Source organism: Rhagoletis zephyria, unplaced genomic scaffold (genome assembly GCF_001687245.7).
Source record: "Rhagoletis zephyria isolate East Lansing unplaced genomic scaffold, Rhagoletis_zephyria_1.1 Rzeph_scaffold_01072, whole genome shotgun sequence".
In the NCBI taxonomy this organism is placed as follows: domain Eukaryota; kingdom Metazoa; phylum Arthropoda; class Insecta; order Diptera; family Tephritidae; genus Rhagoletis; species Rhagoletis zephyria.
In genome coordinates, this window is record NW_016158156.1 from 99431 (window position 1) to 117187 (window position 17757).

Consider the following 17757-nt stretch of genomic DNA (forward strand, 5'->3'; position numbering starts at 1 on the left):
AAAATGGGCGTAGCCACGCCCACTTATGGTTACATGTGTATATCTTGGTAACCGCTGCACCAATTTCTTCCAAACTTGGCACAGTTGTTGGCCTTCGCACAACATACCAAATGGCCGCTCAATAACCACGCCTACTTCCCATATAACGGTCATTTCAGAAATACGAAAACTGCGATATTTTAGTAACTACTGAAGATTATTCACTCAAAATTTATATTTACAATGATTTTTAGACGAAAAATAAGAATATGGTAAATTTTTGGAAAATGGGATTTGACAATTGTCTCACAATTGGGCTGATTGTCAATCTTTGGTTTGCCCCATTTACGAAGCTTCCTCTTTCTTATCCCAGAATTTTTCGTGCGAATGTAATACCATTTTCATTGCGATTGATCGAACGGCTCTTTCTTCACAAAAAATTAAGCTTTTCGTCATCGGTTCGGACCACCCACATATTCGAGTCTATTGAAGGCTTACATTCGGCTTATAGATGAGCCTTACCTTCTTTGGTTTAAGTTCACCTAGATAAATTTACTGTCTGATATTTGCTTGCCTTCTCAACAGTTGGCACGTTTCAGCGCTTTAACCACATTTGCATACGAAGTGGCGGATTATGTAACGAAACAGCACAAAAGCTCAATCGCATTTAAGTTCAACATATCCGTATATGTAAGTACTCGTATTATCTAGATACTTTATTCTTCTAGTTGATGATAGTTATTGCTAATATGAAGGAAAGTTAGCGAGTCATTGACTGACATCCACATCCACATCTGTTTTCGATAACAGAATGTTCAAGTGCAAAGATCTACGTATTGTGTATGTGTGCCGAACTCGCTAAACACCCAAATTTTATAATCCTCAAACAGACATTTTTAATTAGCATATTTTTTAAGATATGCAAGAATCTTATCTCTTCACAACTAATCTGACGGTTTTTGTGCTAGAATCACCATTCTTATTTGGCAATCAGTTCTTTACTAGTACCTAAATTTATTCTTTAAATTAAAAGTTAAGTGTGTAGAAGCGCGACTTTTTTTTTAATATTCGTCGAAAATTGGAGCAGTTACATTCATAATGGGTGCAGGGTAAGTAAATAAACAAATGCGACGTACTACGTTAAAAGTGCAAGTGATAATTTTCAGACGATTTTACCTATTCTTAAAGGCTATTTTCATCAAAATTTTGATGATTTATTGATAACGAAGAAGTTGAATTGAAAATGCTTAGCGCTACTAGTTACATACATATATCTCGAACGTACGATCGTACAGTACCTAGTAGATTTCCAACAAAAAACGTTTGCGGCGCGTGTTGAAACGCACCTGTTCCAGATGCTTCACGATTTGCAGGAGTTCATAGGAATTTACAAGAAGCTATTTCCGTACGACACCTTAAATAAGGTTTATTAACCCTTCCGAGTGTGCGCTTTGAAAGTTACACGAGAGGATGCGCCGCGGTAATTTAGCCGCAAGGTGCATCTCAAAGGTTGACTGCGTTTTTTTTTTTATTTATGTCGAAAACTCATTCAAATAAAACACTTGAATAATATGTGTTTATACTGAAATTTATTATAAGCATTTGTTTTTTAAATTTTTATCCGTCATCAACAACAGTGGTGTTGGTACATTCTACACATAGTGAAATGTGCTGGCAATGTTGTCTGCCAAAATTTTTGTTACAATTAAAACAACAAACTTTTTGTTTTGTCAATCCCGCTTTCAATTGCTGTTGCGTGCCTGGTTCGCTTCTATATAAGTTGGAAAACATCCTCTTTCCTCAAAAACCTAAGAAAATATACATATATGTGTCATAATAGTTAAAATATTGTTTACGCAATGTATAATTTTAAAATTACACATGACAAAGTACTTCGGATTTGTGCATAAGTTATCTAAGACCTCTAAATCAGCTGGAAAATCTCCTAAATATAGTTAGAAAGTAAACAAATCTCTTGCGTCTGATATTGTGATATACACATATTATATATATTATACATATATATTTTATGTGCCTGATGAATTAAGTTAAACTTTATTTTTTAAATACGTGACAACGCTCCTAATTACATTTCTGAAATAAAGCCTTTTTAAACCCATTTCATTTGATACCCACATATTTAGTAATTGATTTAACTTAGTAAATAATTTGAGTTACCTCCTTAAACAGGTAACAACCGTTCTTAATATTATTAATATTCAAACTAAGGATATCTTACCACCTTCGTTTCACGTCATGTTCAAATAATTCATATAACTATATATTTTATAATTTTAAAACAGGTGGCAACCCTATTCAAAATATTTTAAAACCAAAGCCTTGCTAAACCTTTTTCGACTTACACACATATTGCGATACACATTTAAATTGTGTATATAATTCCCTTAATTCAGTTTGAATTGAGTTTTTAAAACATATGGCAACACCCTTAAATAAAGTTAAAAAAAAAATACATTTTCAACCCATCTAAATTTATACCCATACTTTAATAATTATTTTGACTTATTAAATAATTTGAATTTCAGGTGGAAACCCTCTTTCATATTATAAAATGTCGAAACTAAATTTTTATTAATACTCCTTTGTTTGACGCCAATATTTCAATATTCAATATAATTTAATTTAATTCAACTTTTTAAACAGATGGGAATCCTGTTCAAATTATTTTCTAAACCAAAACCTCGTTAAACCCTTTTCGTCAGACACTTGTATTGTGATACATATTTAAATTATCTAATCTCTTAATTCAATTTCAATTTAATTATAAAATCAGGTGGCAACACTCATACATCCAGTTTGTAAATAAAGTTTTTTCAAAGCAATTTTGTTTTATATTCACATCATATTAAATCTAACTTTGTAACAAGGTGGCAACCCTTTGCAAAATATTTTCAAACCACAAACTCGGTCGTATGACATCCATATCGGGATATACATTTAAAATTTTCTGCCTTTATTTAAGCCGAACTTGCTTTTTGAAACAGGTGGCAACCCTCCTACATATAATTAAGAAATAAAGCCTTTCAAAAACCATTTCGATCGATACTCATAGTGTAACAACTGATTCAACTTAAAAATAATTTGAATTTATTTTTTTATCAGGTGGGAACTCTTTTTGAAAAAATATGAAGTTATTGCACATCCACAGGCCAAGCCCCTGAAGTAACAGATCGGATATGACGAAATATGTTTCGCGTATTATGCATTAATTTGTACATACATACATACATACATACAAATATATGTAGATTACTAAAAGAAGAACAGATCTACATTAACTGCATATTTACATACATATGCTGCGATTAGGTTAAGAATATTGCGCCATCAATCACTCAAAAGCCGAAATACCTACACGCACATACCTTGTCTCCTAGGGAAAACAATTTTTGCGGCTAATATGCCGCGGCGCGCTCTCGAAGGGTTAATAGCGAAAACAGCTTTTACTGTAAATACTGTAAAACCTGCAAATTTTGAAGTGCTTGGAACACCCAATTGAATTTTTGAGGTTTTTAGGGAACCTATAAAAAAGAGTTAAAATAAAAAAAAGTTAATATAAAAAAAAAAATTAAACAATTAACGGGTATTATTACTGGAAGTCTCCTAAACAGAAACAAAGCTTACCAAACGAAAAATATTGCTTTCCAAGAATTCTATACCATTTCTACGAAAAATTTCTCTTCCCCAAATAAAGTACATGGAAAACTTTGAGCGACCTCTAATCATTTTTTGATTTCAAAATAAAAAACAACAAGGGTATAATTTTGTTCATTATAGAACAATGCTAGAGGGTAAGGGCATTAGAATTCCGAATTTACTTGGCTTTCAGACCATCTTAATATACATACTCGTACATTGCTCGTAAAAAGTGCGATAACTTGATACTAAAAAAAAAAAACGGTTATCAACACAGCTGAAACTGTGCCTGAAAGATCACTTTCATTTAAAGCGGCAAACAGTATTTTGTATCTTATTTAGTTAGGAACTTAACCCTTAAATATCTCTCAGGATTTCAAGAAATGTTGAACAACCTATCATTTCCACCACTCACGGTCTGGTGCGTGGACAATTGCGAGAAACAGTCTATGGTGATATATATTATTGCTTCGATGGTATACCATATGGCAAGCCACCTTTGGGAGATTTGCGTTTTAAGTCGCCACAACCAGTTGAACCATGGCCGGATGTACGCGATTGAACCGTAGTGGCACCCAAATGTATCCAATACAATCGCTATACTGATCGCGTTGAAGGCTCTGAGGATTGCTTGTACTTGACTATCTATGCAAAAAAGGTAAAAGATAGTAATATTTTATAAATAACTACCTTCATATATTCCATAGCTAAAATCCGAAAAACCTCTGCCGGTTATGGTCTACATACATGGTGGCAGTTTCGCAACAGGCAGTGCATCTCGTCTGGCTTGGGGACCAGACTATTTTATGATGAAGGATGTTATACTCGTGATTATGGGCTATCGTTTGGGAGTGCTTGGTGAGTATGTAGATGTACTTATGTGTAAATATTATAGATAATATTCACTAAAAATATCTTGGACCCTGGAACACGCTGCTCGTGTTAGTTAACAAAAGCAGAAGGTCCGTCAACCTTTCTCTCAAATGTTTTTATAGACAATGCTTCCGCGTAATTTTGTAAGATTTCAGGGTTGACACTATATTTCGTTTTAATGCTGGTTCCTAACTAAACGAAGTCGTCTAACCTTTTCGAACGTGGAACCGTCAACAGTACGTGGGTGCCGAGACACTTACATATGCCCTGTTTGTCTGAAGACAGGAGATTCTTCGTCTTGCAAGCGTTCTACACTGACCGATTCAAATTGAAAAACAAAGTCAAACGTGGAGTATATTTGAAACAACTGAGAGTATAAAAGTCTTTCCGCATACTGGATCACTGTATTTCCTAAGGTAGTCAGTCGCCTCCAAATGCTCTGAATTGTGCGTCATATAACTCGGAAGCTGAGAACTGGCTTGTAAGGAAGCCAGTTCCCTTCCACTTTCGTTGTCGTGGCTCAATAAACAAGTATTTTTCTTATAAGAAGCAGGCGTAAGGAGAAAACAATTACAAAACTGTAACATTAATAAACTTCTTGGCTGTAGGTTTGCTGACCGGTCGCATTTCTCTAGCGAAGCACGCGGACATACTCGGAGAGGAGTAGACTGAGATTCATGGGTTCTGGACTCAGGTCTTTAACCTGAGCGATTTATTGCGCATACAAAAAATCGTTGCTCAAATTTTTTAATTGTGCATACTGGTTTTATATAGGGGATGGAGGGGGGGTAAATGAGATCCCTTATCGGTTACTGTAGAATTTTATCAAACCTTATTGGATTTCTTCCAACCAACTACATTCCACTCACTCGCACTATAAACACTCAGTTCATGACCAGCCTCTCTTCAAGGAGAGAGTAGACATTGAACACGTTCTGATAAAAATTTGAACAAGCGATACACCAGGTAACCCCCTTCAAATATCTAAACTTCTATTGAATGAAAAAATTCAAAGAAATTAGCAATGAAAGATGGAAAGTGACACCCAAATTCTCTAGGCCAGTCATAAATGAGCAACGTTTTTACTTAATCTGAGGATGTAAGACATCCCAATAATAACTGGAGTGTTTACCGGATATTGTATGTATATTGGAGTAAATTCAGAAGTTACATGGACGAAGAGGAGGAAGAAACAGATTTGGCTAACTTTCAATTTTTTTTACTGAAACCGGTGGTGAACACTCAAAAAACGGCCCCAAGAGGAGCATAACATGAATGAAAAAAAAGCGGAATAGATTTGAAGTCAAGCGGAGTAGAGGAGAAGATTTCAAGTTTTTTCAAAAACCAGAGTAAATCTAATCTGATCTTAGTGAAGTCCAAACACTAGTAAGGAACGAATTTTTTACATTGTAAAGCTAATGACCTACAGATGGCGGGAAAACACAGGGTTGTATCAGACTTTCGACGTGGTTTCGAGTTGGTTAGCTTTTAACCATCTCAGTGAAATGGTTAAGTGCTGTAATTTTTATATGGCGAAACTACGCTAAATGAAGTGGGTTATCGGGATAACCAACTCAACAGCCATAACTACGTGGTTAGCTCCGCTGGGGCCATGGTATAAGGTAACATTGTCCTAACAAAAACAACTTAATAATTTTTCCCAGGTTTCCTCAGTCTTCCCGAACCAGAGCTACAGGTTCCTGGCAATGCTGGCCTCAAGGATATTGTAATGGCGCTGAAGTGGCTCAAAAAAAATTACATCAATTTCAATGGTGACCCCATCAACGTTACTCTCTTCGGCAACAGCTCAGGAACTTTCGCCACACACATGCTGACGATGACACCAAAATGCGAGGGCCTCGTTCACAAAGCGATTCTTATGTCTGGCGTATTTCTGCAAATACGCGAAATTCCTAATGTCCACCTTAATTTCGCTGAGCGTGTGGGCTATGAGGGCGCAGAAGATAACAAAGATATTTTAAATTATCTAGCTCACTTGAGGCGGAAAAGCTCTGTATGCCGAATTTTCTAGCAGAAGAGGGAAGGGACCCAAATATGGCGCCTGCCTTCATACCCGTCAAAGAAAACGCCAGCGTATCGGATGCTATAATTACCAAAGACCCATTTGAAGTAATTGCAGATGAGAAAGCTTGGTTTTATAGTAAACCGTTAATGTTGGGGGCGACTTCCTTTGAATCTCTAGCGCGCTACAAATTCTTCACAACATATCCAAACCTATATGAGATCTTGAGTTTGCATCCGGAAAAATTATTCTCGCATGAGATTGGAACCTCGTGTGATTTGGCGACGCAACAGCAATTGGCAAGGAAACTCATAAAGTTGCATATGGGAGAGAAGGAGGTGAATTTGGAAAATGTTATGGATGTTATGCGCGTAAGTAGTCTCTATTAAAGATAGATTATTATCATTCTTACATTCATCATTACAGTTGGTGTCGCACGATTTCATGTATCATCCAATGCATCGCTTTATGAGTGCACGCCTCGGTCGCGTGCAGGCGTCCACATATCTATACCGCTTCGACTTCGATTCACCGGATCTTAATTTGTATCGCATCAAGTGTTGTGGACGTGAAGTGCGTGGTGCTGTTCATGTGGATGAACTTGCCTATGTTTTTTATGTACCGCAGTCTTTTAAGTTGGCACGCGATTCTGAAGAGTTCAACACCATTGTACTAATGATGGATTTACTTACTGCATTTGCTGCTAAATCTGATCCCAATGTTGATAAGATTAAACCCATAGTTTGGGAGCCACTGGCATCAAATGACGAACGAAAATGTTTAAATAATAGTAAAGAGATAACGTTCATCGATTGGCCTGAATTGGAAAAATGTAAGGTATGGGATGAGTACTTCAAGGACGCGGGATTGAGGTTGTTTTGAATTTTATTACAATTTTCTGTGCTTTATTATAGACTTACAAAATTAAGTAACTTCTAAAAAAAACTTCTGGATTATTAAATAAAGATCAAGATATCTGCTGTTTAGAAAAAAAAACATCATAAGTCTAAGGTGATTTAGTATGATATGGTTTGGAGGCGCCGATATGATAGTCGTTTTATTTCCATTGTCTACGCGGAGGGACTTGCTGTTGTCCTCCAAGGATGGACGAATCTTTGGAGCATCATCAGCCATTCGTGTAGAATGCCTACTACTCGTAAGGAGTTTTAAGCGCTTAACTAAGTACTAAATAATGGTGCCAGTTACTGTCAAAATTCTAGTTTTATAAAATCCTTAGCGAAGTTTTCTGACTTGGCTTAGCTTAGTGGAACTAACAAGTGACTATATCTTTGCAGGTCTTTAAATTTCACATTTCAGTTTGTCGATAAATTTCGATAATTGGATACATATCAATATTTCAAAGAATTTTAAGAAACCTAAATTTCGCCAACTGTGCATTTCAAGGGCTTGATGAATTTGGAAATCTCAAAAATATATATTTCTCGATATTAATCGATAACTTAATAAACTTTGGATACCACTATAAATTTCGGTAGCTTGATCACATTTTTATGTCGGAATTTATTTGGATTCCAATAAAGTTTCAATAAATCCTCTTACACTTTCAGTTACCCTTAGTCTTATGTATTTTTCATTATTTTCATTTTTGTCTTTATCTTAAATTTTTACTTAATTTGTTATCATTTATTTTTATATCCGAGCGCACTTGTGCACAAGGGTGTATTAATTTTGTTCACATAACGGTTGTTTGTAACAGCCAAAACGTGTCGAGATAGATATAGACAAATGTATACATAAATGCTCAGAATGAATAGAGAAGCCTATTAAGCCATGTCTGTCTGTCCGCCTGTCCGTCCGTCCGTGTAAGCGATAACTCGAGCAAAAATTGAGATATCTCAATGAAATTTGGTACGTCGGTTTCCCTTAATCCAAGGTAGGTCGGTATTGAAAATGGGCGAAATCGGACTGTAACCACGCCCACTTCCCATATAACGAGAATACCATATTTTAGTAACTATTGAAGATTATTCACTCAAAATTGATATTTACAACAATTTTTAGACGAAAAATAAGAATATTGTAAATTTTTGGAAAATGGGCGTAGTCATGCCCACTTATGGTTACATGTGTATATCTTGGTAACCGCTGCACCAATTTCTTCCAAACTTGGCACAGTTGTTGGCCATGGTACAGCATACTATATTAAAATTTTTTGATGTAGTTTAAAACATATAAGCAAAAAAAATCTTTGACAAAACCACTTCTCCCGAGACAAGACAAGTTTCTATGATTTCTACCATTTACACGAATTTTCAATGCGCATATTTCTGTATTCTTGCCACCATATTGAAATGTCCTTCAATATAAAAGTTGTAGCTGTCTTTTAATGAGCTTCTTTCTTAGGTTTTCGCAGATTACCAACGTTGTCAAACTCATCCGACATTTGAGTTGTTAAAATCTGATTTTAGATTCGCAATCAGAGACTTTAAGAACTTTTGATGGTCAAGTTTTAAGTGAATCTAATCGATTTAAATTTTTTTTGCTGCCATATTGGGCCCGCCATTTTTAATTTTTCCAACCTCACCTCAGATTCATAATAAACGCCCCCAACAACCCCAGAGGAACACGTTTCAACGATTAAGAATTTTTAAAATAATGCTCTAGGTTCGTAATCAGAAACCTCAAAAACATCTGAACCTGCTGTTACTTTTTCTTTTTACTTCTGGGTTTTCCCGTGGCACAAAAGTTGTAAACGAAAAGATAATTTGCGGTTAGTTTAGACGCTATGTTTGAGACTTCACGTTTTAAAAATTTTTGTAATCATCCCCATAGAATTTTCCCATCGTACTGTACCGCTTGACGTGATGTCGCTTCTCTTTCATACAAAAGTTTTGGAGAATGAAATTTTCTACAACTTTGATATTTAAATATGCTACGTATTTGCAACAGAAATTGTTGAAAGATGGCGAAAACCGTGACAATGTAAAAATTTTTCCACTTGATGCTAATTATTTTCAATAAAAAATTATATTTTTTAAAAAATCCGTTGTGACCAGTCAGGTACCCTGAGCCCAATTGCAATGTTCTTCCAAAAAGTCTTCTGCAGACCCGCATGGCGCGAGTTTCATTTAAGTCTCTTATCTAGCGCAACGGAGTATAAAGCACTACCCCTCCAAGTGTGACCGAACGAAGGCATAATCTATATTTATTTATGAGATAAATTTTGTATGTGTATTTGCATATATTTAATTATAATAAGTACTTAGTTAAAAAACTAAACTCTTTTATTACACCCAACGTCTCACCACCAACTGAATCTCTGCACTTTTTAGCTCTGATTTAGCAGACATTTACTTAAGCTTCTTTGCATTAAAGGAGTGACATAAGCAGTGGCAGCGAGTATTTAATTTTACACCCCGCTGAGCAAAGGAATAGTTCTTTTGTTGCTGGATCGTGCACAGCGGCGTACCCAACTCATAGTACGTTCCCACTCCGTCAACGAGTCTCAATTGGCAACCATTACCGCTAGTAGGTGGGTAAGAAATACGTTTTCCTTGCTGCTAACTTGAATCCTTATCAACATCAACAATATCCTTGTAGTTTAACGCATTTCAGACCTTGAACGCATAATGTAGTCGGTAAGTGTCTCTCTGGGGAGTCGTAAGTTGTTTTTCGCATGTAGTTTTTCCTAATCGTATGTATGTAAGTAGATATATATATTTTTTAATCTGCCATTATTGTGTAGTCGACTTACTCGCATCTTCCTAACCCCCTTTACTTTTCGTGTTCCTTTGCTCATAATAGCGCTAGCGCTTAGATTGGTGAGCCAGCGATACATTCGTCGTTCTTAAAAACTACACAACTAATAAGATGAGAAACATAACAGCTAATAATGCTAGTATATCACAAACAAGACTATCAGCTCCTATACGCATACATATTTATGTACATGACACTGCTACATATTGCTGCTGAGGGAATTATTATATTAGACCGTAAGTGTGGGAAGGGGTTAATGATTTGAGCAATGCTTTGTTGATGTTGCGATTTGATGTCCACTGAAGCTGAAATTTTATATTAACTGATACATCTACACAAACCTACATACCTGCACTGCCGGCAAAAAGTATTGGCACAGCTGCTTTTTTGTAATATATGCAACTGTTTTTAATGGTGGTAATATTTTTTCGACAAGTTTTTATAAAAATATGGTTCATTACACAACAAAAATATGAAAATATAATTTCTAAATTTTGTGCAAAACTCGCGAAAATTGAGCGAATTTTCAACTTTTTAGTAAGATTTTTTCTCAAAACTATGCAGATTTGTAGCTCAATAAATTTTATTGTAATAAAGTATAAGTTCTAATGCTGGATTTCCACTAGGCATTAAATGGCAAAAATGACAAATGACAAAGTCGGTCATTAAAAAATAATCGTGTCATTACATTAAAAAAATAATCATTAAGATCATTTCCACATGGTATTTTTTTAAATGGCAGACATTTTTTGTCATTTCAATGCCTAGTGGAAATTCGGCATAAGTAGCAACGAATTACTGTCGATTTTTGGGATTTTTTTTGCATACAGTCTCTTCGATACAAAAAATTTTTTCCAAAATACTTTATATGGAAAAAAATAATAATATTCCGAAGATTAAATAACCTTTCCCCTTTTTGTGAAATCGGTTAAAAATGCAAAATACCTTCAACAAAAAGATTTCTAAAATCAATGCAATTTTTAACTAACTCTGAACTTGAATTTTCTATACTACAAATTAATGGGCTACTAAACTGCATACTAAACAAAATTCATAAAAAAAAACTGATTGAAAATTTAAAAGTTGTTGTTAAAGGTTTAGAAATTTTATTTTTGTTTTTTTTTTGTTTTAGAATAAACCATGTTTTTATAAAAAATTATCGGAAAAATATTAGAATAAAAATTGGTGCATATATTCGGCAAATTTCGCTGTGCCAATACTTTTTCCCGGCAGTGTACACATTGTATGTATGCGTGTGCCTACCCATTCATACATGAAAAGCGAGATAGTGAAGGATTTTGTTGCGCATATGCACACAAGAGTGTTTTATAGCAGCAGGAAATGATAAATTGAATGCTTGCTGTTAAGTGTTGTGCAACGACTGCGAAAAAATGGAGGAAATATAAAAAAATTCTGAACAAGAACTTACAAAAACAATGCCAGATAAATAAAGAAAGACATGCCAACATAATGCTTGCGAACGAAAAAAAAAACCGAATGTATCACCATTTACCGAGGGGTACTAACATTCAACGTTCCAGTCAAGCATGATCACCAATTTTCTCTTTCTACTGGTGGCATTGCCCCTGCTTTTGCTTATTTTGAATGACTTACGAACATTTTTGTCTCTGCATAGTACGGGCATATTGCAATATTTTTTCATAATTTTTATAATCGTTTCGACCTCGTGTGGTTTGATTTCAGCATCCCCATGGATTTTTTTGTAATCATACGCATATGTGAGTTTTCTCATTTAAAAAGGTTTGCATAGTACAAATGCCATTGGTAATACTTTCTATTATTTAAGTAAAAAGTCATATATCTAACAATTTTTATACAAATTCTTTTGACTTACAAGTAATAATTTCCCATGCGCACTCCTGCATTTAAAACATATGAATAAAATGACATAGCAAAAAAGCACTACACAATTAAGTCCAAAATAGTCTAAGCATGGTGCGCCTTAAATATACATTGCTGGTAGTAATTTACTAACTTGTAAATAATTAACCCAACAAGCGAGCAAATAAACATTTACATAGCTAGACAGGTGGCCATTAAGGCTATACTTTCATATGAAACAAATTCGATCACAGTCGCGGTCTGTAAGGAGGCTATAAGGAGGCTAGCTTGGGCTCAAACCGTCCACCTTCATATATTGGGTCCCAGCACACAAGGATGTGGAAGGTTATGAGAGAACTGACGAGCTAGCCAAGGAGGATGTCCTCTTAGACGCCTCACTAATGACAAATATACCAATTCCTCTTGGGGATATCTAAAGATTAAAAGATCTACTCATGTATCGCCAAGCGGACAGGCTTTGGAAAAGAACTCAGTGTAGCAGATTTGCAAATATTGCGTGAAAGCTATGGATGTTATATGCGTATATGTGAGACCTCTTATGGTCAGCCAACATAATCTAAGCTAACCTAACCTAAATTCTAAATAAAAATTGGTAAAATTTAACCCAAAATTAGGCATAGGGGCCACGACTATTTCAAATTAAAAAATATGTATGGTAATTTTTCTCCAGAGTGACCACTTACGTAAAATTTTGAGTTCTCTCATTCGCAATAGCATTAACTGAAGAATGAGAAATTCTTTATTATGTTATGGTATCTTATGTTATGATATGCTATGTTTTGTTATGTTAAACTATGCTATGTTGTGCTGTTCACCTCAACTCACCAGAGATCACCTCAAATCACCTCAACCAACCTCATATTAACTCCTCTCAGTTTACACCTTAACTCACTTCAACCCCAACTGACCTTAACTCACCTCACTTCAACTCACCTCAACCCAACTCACCCCAACTAATTTTGTTTCATCTCAACTATATATGTACATATGTCTGTATGTTTGAAAAGGTTCTGTTGTTGCTGCCCAAATCTCTTGAAAGATTTGAAGTAGGATGTTGAAAGTTTTTATAGAGATTCAACGAAATTCAAAGTATATGAAGGAGCGGGCGTGGCAACTGCGTTATGATCTTAAATTCCCATGCTACTTCGAGCGTGTGGGCGAGGTTTTATAGTACCTTAATTTTAAACGCCCCAAAATACCTTAACTTGAAATTTATTTTTTCTATATCTTATTTAGCAAATACACTGGACTTCAGGTTTTAATTTTGTTTCTGTTCTTCAGACGCCACTATTAAATTTGTATGTTTTTGTTTGGATTCGTTTTCGAGATACTTGCTATTTACGGTTATAAAGCTTAAAAAAAGAGTGGTTCCACTTAATCACGAATGTCATACGAACCAATTGAATAATCGTAATACGAAATACGAAATAAGGAAAATTAAAGCACATGAAATTCTCCATAAACCGCATAAACATCACTTTTCGATAGTCCTGATAGTTTCTGAGAAACTAGTTAATCATTCCAGATTTTTTGTTTTTTTTTTTCGATGAGAAATTATATTCGAACTTTAACAGGGAAAAAATTTAAAAAGTAACGGTTGCTGTGTAAATGTTTTGCCTGTTCTGTTAAAATGAAATCAAGTTACTAATGAAGAAAATCGATGGATAAATAAGATGGAAAATGCGCTTAAAAGATGAAGCGATTCCATTCTCAAGTTACATACCTGATGACAGTACGAATGGAAATTATGGAAAGCGAGCTTTAAGTTTTTTAAACTATAATTTTTTCTTGGATGAAATATGAGCAGAAAAGAGTGTTACTCATACGCCACGTACACCTGAGTAGCTAGAGTGTTTGCATCGAAAGCCAGAGCTGTCAGAAATTATTTATTAATTTTTCAGAAACTATCAGTGCTATAGAAATGTGATGTACACTCGGTTTGTGAAGAATTTTATTGGATTTTATTTCCCGTATCTCGTATTACAATTATTCAATTAGTTCGTAAGAGATACGTGATCGAGTGAAACCACTCTTTTTTTTAAGCTGAATAAAGGGTAGATAAATTGCAAATATCTCGAAGAATTATTTCAATTTTCAGAATCGCCGAGCAATTCTACGTAGGAATTGGATATAACTTTTTTGCTGTAAACCAGTAACATTAGAAATGCAAAATAACTAGTAAGATATCGTGAATATATACTTATACAGATGTGCATTATGCAATCAAGAGAAGCAACGAAAGATATTTTCATATAACACCATTTCTATGAACATTTGCATTGCATTGCTTTGAGTCCACTCAAATTTAGAATCACAGCAAACTTAACACCAAAATCTGCGCGTTAATTTTTTTGCCTTACTCGATGTATTGCGAAAGATATGCAATGGTTTTCGAAAGCGAGCTACATGCGCAAAAAAACAAAATAAACATACATTAACACATACTTCTAAATTTGTACGAACGCATCTATGTACACTAGGGTGGTCCAAAAATGCACGCGAAAAAGTAAAGTCGGAAAGAATCCCGAATTTTTTTTTTAATTTTAAATCAAAAAATATTTAAAGGCCGCTCAAAGCCGTCAAAGTTTTCCATACATATTTTATAGCGGAAAAAACAAGTTCTCGTAGAAGGGTAAAAAATTCTTGATAATCAATACTTTTCTATCTAAAAACTCTGTTATAAAATACAAGAAAAACTATGTACGCGTTTGAGTGTCCTCTAAATATTTTTTGATTTCAAAATAATAAAAAAAGGGCGTATATTTTTCTCCTAGGGGCTGAGAGCATTAAAATTCCGACTTAACTTTTTTTTGGACCACTCTAATGTACACAGTTGTATGCATTTGCGCTTCTCTGTTTCAATTACTATAACTACCAAACAACTGTCTTTCTGCTCGGTCAAATTATTCTATCCTGTTGTTTGTTATTCCTATTGTTATTTCAATTGCAAGAGATATCGCGGAGTTGCGCTACACGAATTTCAACACCGAATTATTTCGCTTCTCTGTGCAATTTTCATTGTTCCGTTTTGTTTTAACCTTTTATTAGTAAAGCACGGTCAATGTTATGAAATGATGCACTTGCATTTAGTTATTAGTTTTTGTAAATCATTATTTATGCTAAATCCAATGTAATGAATATAAATATATCGGGTGTCCTAGACCACGCGAACACTTTCTCTAAAATGGAGGAAAATGTTTTTATTTCAAATGGAAAAAATATGAATTACCAAGCAGGGGATGCTCTATCCGGATTTTCCGGAAGTCAATTCTTTTGAATGGGACACACATACTTTTATCACAGATTCGGATTCTGCGGACAAGGATATGTAACTTTTGTTGGTAATTCAATTAAATGACCTTTGAACTTCAAATGGAGCAGAACTTATAAAATAAAAAAGTGCTTTTTATTGAAAAACGAGAAAAATATGAATTGCCAACTCGGGGATGCTCTATATTTTGATCGTATTTCCGGGTTAAACAGACCGGCAGTCCCACATTAATTAGGTTTAAATCCGATCATTGGATTAAGAAGAAATTAATGATAATATTAAACTTTTATATGAGAATTGAAGTCGAGTTTGTTTTTTGCTTAAAAATTAAAATTTTTTTAGTTTTTTTTTTTTTAATTTCCATTAATTTATAGAAACCCTTTTTTTTTGTCTTTTCATTTTATTTATTTTTAAATGTAATTTTATTTAATTTTAGATTTTATTGCTTAAAAAAAAACATAATTTTTCGATTATAGATTGGTGGCCAATTTTGGTTATTTAAACTTTCTGGATTCCAGGCAAGGTTGAGTGCAAGAAAAAACTTTCTTCACATTACGCTCCGACGTTTGGCTAACATGTTTGTACTGTATGTGTTTTTGCACTTGGCATCAAATTACAACATTTTTAATACCAATGTTGGAAATTAAAAATACCAGTGCCATTAAGTGCCTAAAAACAATAATTATCTCTGTTTCCCCATGATATTTTTAAATGGCATATTTTTTTTTGATTATAATGACTAGTGCAAATTCGGTATTAGTTTCTTCAGAGGATATTTCTTTACTACATTTTTTTTTTTTCATTTAGTTTTTAAGAACTATTTTTTTTCTTTGTCATTGTCATTATGGCGTATTAATATTTATTTCAATAGTTTATTTGAGTTTTGTAAATTTTGTTTTTTAAATTTTATTTTTCACTTTTTCGATTTTATATTCTCTTAAAGATTAGATTTTATTATTTTAAAAAGAAAACTTTTTTTTTTAATTTAATTAGATTTTTATAAACCTTTTTTCTTATTTTAATTTAATAAAAAATTTATTTTTTTTTGTCTTGAATCTTTTGGTTTTAAGTTTTTATTATGTTAAAAAGAAAATATTTTTTTTAATTCAATTCAATTTTTAGAAAACTTATTGCTATGTGACAAATAGCATAACCTTAAGACCTCGTTAGCAGATTTTTCAACTAGTATTTTGAAAAGCATACAAAAACTTTCAAGTTATTTGCCAGAATTGAAAATTGTGGTGACCAGAATTCCCCTGTTATACTTGCGTTTGGATCTTTACATTCAAGTCGGTAACGAGTCGTGATTCTCTGCAAAACCAAATTGACCAATTCGTAATTATCGTGATTATAATTTGCTGTATATAAATTTCTGCTTTTGCTCTAATAGGGTTAAGCAGCATAGAGACCTCTTTATGTACATGCAATTGCTAAATTTTAATTAAACTAAAAGTATAGAAACAAGTTCGCTACAAATACGAAATATGCCACTAACAGCGATGATAATATGAGTTTGCTGTAGCCAAACTTCTAATAGTCAACAACGATTTGCAGTTTGCATTATCCGGCTTTAATTTTAACTAAAGCTTATTCTCTCACGGTTATAACTATACATACATATACATATGTATAGACATTTGAAATGACTACTTCATAGTATAAGTATAAACACACTAACATACTTTTGCCATTTCACAGCTTGCTGGCTAATATTTTGTTTGGTTGGTGGCAGTTGCATGGCATACATATATAGATACGTATAGTTCAGCAAAAAATTGGAAACACTTTTAGCAGATTAAAAATAAAATCAATGATTTGGAAAAAAAACTTTATTTTTGTGAGATTTAAATTGACTACACTTACTTAAGTGCAATGGAGTTCAGGTTAAATTGAGCAAGTAGGATTTCTTGAGTAAATTTCAGTTCATGTGGAACTCACTTATACAAAATGCTGCGAACAGTTTTGACAGAATTTTTATAAGACGGACTTTTTCCTAAAACCATTACTAAGGAAAGGAAAAGCTCAACAAGAATAAATATGGTGCTTAGCGGCAGCAAATTATCAACAACTCCAGCATGATTGATTGCGTGGGGCCACTCATTACAAAAGTCTTATTAAACCCCCTACAATTCAATTTCTACCTTCCGGATTTCAAAAATGGCACTGATGGCTACATCAGCGACAACATACATATATGGCACTGTGTTGCATAATCTTTGCGTGTGCAATGTGAAATTACTTATCAGGTTTGCAAACCGCGTCGCTTAGGTTCCTTTACTTGGCCTCGCCGCCATACTAGAATGCTCAGCTGGCAGACCGTCAACTGCAGCAGCTTTGTTGTTTTTCAGCTGCGTAATTGCCATTCGTACCT

At 34.1% G+C, this 17757-nt stretch overlaps 1 pseudogene; it reads left to right on the forward strand.

Moving 5' to 3' along the window:
• The first annotated feature begins 1021 nt into the window (after nt 1-1021).
• Nucleotides 1022-7414, forward strand: LOC108362693 (esterase B1-like; annotated as a pseudogene).
• The last annotated feature ends 10343 nt before the right edge of the window (nt 7415-17757 follow it).